At 32.8% G+C, this 5,322-nt stretch overlaps 1 pseudogene; it reads right to left on the bottom strand.

Moving 5' to 3' along the window:
- Positions 1 to 1,881: 1,881 nt before the first annotated feature.
- Positions 1,882 to 5,041, bottom strand: LOC120149340 (annotated as a pseudogene).
- Between the last annotated feature and the right edge of the window lie 281 nt (positions 5,042 to 5,322).

Here is a 5,322-nt window from a genome sequence, read left to right as displayed (position 1 = left end):
TTTCGATCCATTTTATCAAGATTTTAAATAAAATTTGAGCGAAAATGGTGGTTTTTATATTTTTACATAAATTCGAGATTTTAAGTCATTGTTAATGAGCTTCCAAGTAGATTAAGAGTTTTCAAGATTGATTATAACCAGAGGAAACTAAAACTGCAAGAATCAATAAGTTTTACTTGAGCTTTTTGAAGATATTTTTAGGATACATTAAATCCGTGTTAGGTTTTGTTAACTTCAGCTTTGATCATATATCTAGGATAGTTAGGGACGACTATAACCAATTTTAACAAATACGAACAAGAAAAACGATAGAAATCAAGAAATCACTAAACTAGTTGGATTTTCGGCAAGTTAGGGAATGGTGACGGGATCATCATAATTATAGTTGATTTGTTGACATTGATGTTAAATTAGATATTAATATAGTATGTTTGGTGTTAAAGTTTCTCAAGTTGCAGAGATTACTAGCCGAAAAGCGAAAAGACATTGCAATCAATCCTCCAGTGTAAGTATGCTCTGGAGCTAATTGGAGACCCTGATTTAGAGGGGAGCTAGACCTGGAACTACTCCCTTGGAACATATCACAAAGCTTAATTCAGTTGAGTTTGATGAAGAGGTACAACTAGAGGATTTAAATTAACTTGTGATTCAGTTTTTGACCGCATTATGTTTATCGTAGTTACATACATAACTGATACCTTGCAATTATAGCAGATATTACAATTGTGAATTTTCTTAAAGGAGTTAATTTTTTATATAAAAAATTAGAATAATGAAATAATAGCGAGAATAATATTGGTTATTGTTGCTATTAGTCGTTACCCGTAAAATTGCAATTGCAATCTACCACTATTGGTGTGATTCCATTTCACACCAATATTTTTTACAATAATAATTTCGGACACTGTCACTACCGTTATATAATGACTGTTATTCTATTATCCGACCGTTATTTAAATCCCTGAATACAATAATGTAACAATGAAAAAACTGATTGATGATAAAATAATTTATCAAAAATTAATTGGCAGGTTAATATATCTGACTTAAACAAGACCAATTGTAATTTTTGCAGTTAGTCAATTTATGCGGAAGCCATAAAAGTAAAGAGCAGAGATTGTTTAGTTGAAAGGTTTGGTGGAAGAGGTTAGCTTAGCAGACGAGGGGCTTGTTAAACTATATTGTGACAGTAAAATAAACCTTGCAGCAAGCCTTTATAAGCGAAAAAAATCCAAGGACTTGTACAATAGAGTATGTATCTTCAACACAATAATCAGCAAAGATCATGACAAAAGGTTTGACATACAGCAACACAATTACTTTGCTTTCAAGTTTGGGAGTTTTTGTCGATTAAGATATTACTGTTTTTTTGATTAATTTAGAGTAAGTATAATTCAACCATTTGACATTAAATACTCACACCCATGACATTTTTTATTCTCGAACCCAGGACCTAAAAGAATATCAACAATTCCTTTACCACCGAGATCGTTCGGTTCAATTAAGATATTAATCGGTAGGGATTTGTGCCAAATAGGCTTTACGGTTTAAAATGTTCCAACGGGGCCACCTTCTTGTTGAGGTTCTACTATGGTTGACCATTTCTTAAACAATGAAATAATATTTATGTTTAAAGCTTTTACTTCTTAATCTAGATTCAAATCTTTCGCAACTATTCCTTGATCGGATAACTAAATAGGAATCCAAACTGTAACGCAGACACAAAATGTTCCTACCACTACCCAAAAAGTTTGACGTTAAAAATAAAAATAAAATTTAAATCCAAATTGTATGCTTATATAAGAAAGCATAATTCTGATTGCTTTCAACCCTTTGGAGTTCTAAGGAAAATAAAAGACATTTTTATATTGCTCAATTTCACTCCATGATAATAGACCACACTGGGATCCATTTATTGCTCAATTTCAGAGCTTCAGAGCCTTGACTTTGATGTTGCAGATGGCGTTGCCAGTGCACTCTACAAATAGGGAAAAAAAACACGAAGGTAAATAGTATCCTAAAATTCAGATCTCATAAAAACATGAAATTGGACACACCGAGCAATTCATGTCTTTCGTATTAAATGTGCAATCATAAATATATTAAAAGGTATCAAATGTATTCAAAATCCTACGTAAAAAACATGTAACACCAAAACAAAATCTTCGATTCGCTACATCATCAAACAAGTGTTGTTAAAAAACATTATTCTTATTCACAGAGTGAACTTTAATTTATGAAAACCTATCTTTACGGTTCAAAATTTTAAGATTCAAATATTTAAGATTGTGTGAACTTTAGAAGTTGGTTTACATCAGAAAATTTATCTACACAAAAATCTTCTTAATCCAATCACTTCAGATCCACAACGTCCCGTATGTTAAAATAACAAAAAGTAAATCCAACCATTTCCTTATTCCTTATTGAATACCATGATTTATGTATAAAAGTATGAATGAAATGAACAAACAAATACAGAAGGATGCTACTAAGTGACTATATTGATGATAATAAAACTAAACTGAAATAAAAAAATTCATGCATTAAGCTGGCTGCTACAAATATGTTTTCCCGCATCTTATAACGCATGTTATAGTAATTCTGTTTATTATATTAACTTTTTCGTCAAGTATTGCAACAGCCAAGATCAATCGAATTGGATACTGACGAAAAACATACAGAAAACATATAAGGATCTTACCAATGGGATACCCTTAATGGCTCTTTCTTCCAGAAACATTGATGGTTTATAGAAGCCGCCGTACATTTCTGACCATTTCTTAAGACTTTTAAGTATATGGTTTGCCCCTACTGTATCTGCCCAAAATACTAGGCCACCACTGCCCAAAATTTACCAAAAAAAAAAAAATACAATCGTTGTCAGATGTGGTCTAATTGCAGCTCTAAATAATAACTTAATGCAACGTTATCAAACATAAATATCATTATTTAAACTAAGAAATGATATGCATCATCCAGATACCATTTCTTGCTCTGTTGAACCTTTTGCTTCGGAAATTTTCTAATGCTTCCAAAAGGATTAAGAAAATTTTGTTTCAATGATTTCCGTTGATTCAAAACAATTTTTCATTGACCATGTTATTTTCATGGAGAATACTTTAAAATAAAAAAGAAGCATTTTTCAAAAATAAGTTTTTCTGAGACAAATGAATCCAAAGCAATATTAAAGATCGGATACTAGATTGAGGATAAATTTCGCAATGACATTAAAAGATTATCATAGTAGCTATAACTAAAAAAGTAACTGTCCCTGAATTTTTTCACTCCAACTGCTAAACAATAAGTTCATTCTTAAAGACTTACCGATAAGATGGGAAGCTCATTCCAAGAACAGATGCAATATCAAGGTCAGATGCTTGAACAACAATCCCTTCATCAAGAACCCGGCATGCCGAAAACCACTATATACTACTGGGAAGAGTACCATCTCCAGAACTTTATCAGTAACCGAAATAGGCTGTCAACCAATTGCAACAACGATATATTAGATATTTTGCTACAAAGGCCAAAGAAAAGGTAATTGCATTGTCGCCTGCCAAAAACCACTATAGAAGCAAGTTATGAATTCATATCATGCTTGTACAGTTTAAGTATCATAATCTAGTTTAATGTTCATGTTTTTCTGTGTCATGTTTTAATGTTTTCTCATGTCATGCAACTATACTGTGTTTTCAAAGTTACAGTATCACTGGCATTTGGATGTAAACCTTAAAGTTGCCTATCAACGGACAAAATTCCATGCCTAGATTATATAATTATTTTCGAGGTAAGAGTACTTACCTTTCCACCGGGCATAATATTTGTAAGCCGTCTAGACTCCTCAATAATAGGCAACACAGAAAGATCAGGCTTTGGTTTGCTTCCCTTCTCATAAATATAGTGTCCTTTACCGTTGTTTTTCCCTGAAATACCAAAAGTTCATGAAATGTCCCAATAACAAAGGAACATACATTGACAACACTGTTATAAGGAGGAAAAGAATGCCACGAAAACAGAAATATAATATTCATTTACCATTTCGTCCATTTTTAACTAAAAGTTCAATCAATGGAGATTTAAATACTCGATCTGGGAATGCCTTTTCATATTCTTTCAGAACCGCCATGGCCACTCCATATTCAGTTAAGTCTTGAAGCCTGCAGTATTGCAAAACAAAAGGATAATTTATCAGATATCACCATATATCCAGAATATACCAGGGCATATGATATACTTTACTTCAAACAACTCACTAGTCAGATGAACTAAAATCCAATCATCACTAGAAATCTAAGCTTAACTGATCTGTTCCCCTAGTTCTAATAAGCTATTAATGGCATCTAGATAGTAATATGTAAGCATTACTGGTCCGTTGCTGCTGGTGCAGATGCACCAATACTTAACTGATCTGTTCCCCTAGTTCTAATAAGCTATTAATGGCATCTAGACAGTAAAATGTAAGCATTACTGGTCTGGTGCTGCTGGTGCAGATGCACCAATATATGGCAACTATTTTCTTCTTAGGTTTTCCAGTTATTGAAAGATGAGACCTACCTTAACAATTACAGAAGCATATATTGCAATAAAATCATCACCGAGACAAAGGCTACAATCAAGAAAAATGGCAGTTCCATGACAAATATTTGATTAATTTACTCTCTGCTAAAAGATATCATCGAAGTTGGAAAAATGCGAACTCAAATCATGAAAAAGCTATCAAATGATTAGGGTTAAGGAAAGAAGATTATTGGAAAGGACCCATACGAAGGCCAAAATTGCTGATCACCCGGTCAATTCTGAATGTTTAGACACCTAAATGGACCAATAATAGTGCACCTTGTCCATAGGGGAAGAATGTCTGATTAACTGCAAAGCCAGTGCAATTACCAACCACAACAGGAACTTTCATTATTACTTTGCCAACTGTCAAGAGAGCAAGAATTATTTGTGGGGAAGTTTTGTGTGTCCGTACAATATCCAAAAGAGGCATAAGATGGGCAGGACTGTTTAAGACAGAACAAAGTCAAACGAGCATATAAAAAAGTCAGTTCATTAAGGACCAATATCAGATAATACAAAGTACAAAATATAGCACAAATATGTCCAAAACGTACAACTTCAGTTAAGTAATGAAAATGAGCTATGGCAGTTATTGGACCAACTCGTTTCACATAAGCTCTAATCTGTTCAATTCAGTATCACTTCCTTAAATATTCATTTCTAAGCTCTGCAAAGAAATTATACATCTTGTGCCATTCATCATTTATCCAAATGCTGAAATCCATTTTTGAGAATCTTCCATGGTGTGAAAAGTAGAGGGAA

The sequence above is a fragment of the Hibiscus syriacus genome, unplaced genomic scaffold (genome assembly GCF_006381635.1).
Source record: "Hibiscus syriacus cultivar Baekdansim isolate YM2019G1 unplaced genomic scaffold, ASM638163v2 tig00111002_pilon, whole genome shotgun sequence".
NCBI classification, from domain to species: Eukaryota; Viridiplantae; Streptophyta; class Magnoliopsida; order Malvales; family Malvaceae; genus Hibiscus; species Hibiscus syriacus.
The sequence above is the reverse complement of the archived record's forward strand: the minus strand, read 5'-3'. Positions and strand labels throughout refer to the sequence as shown.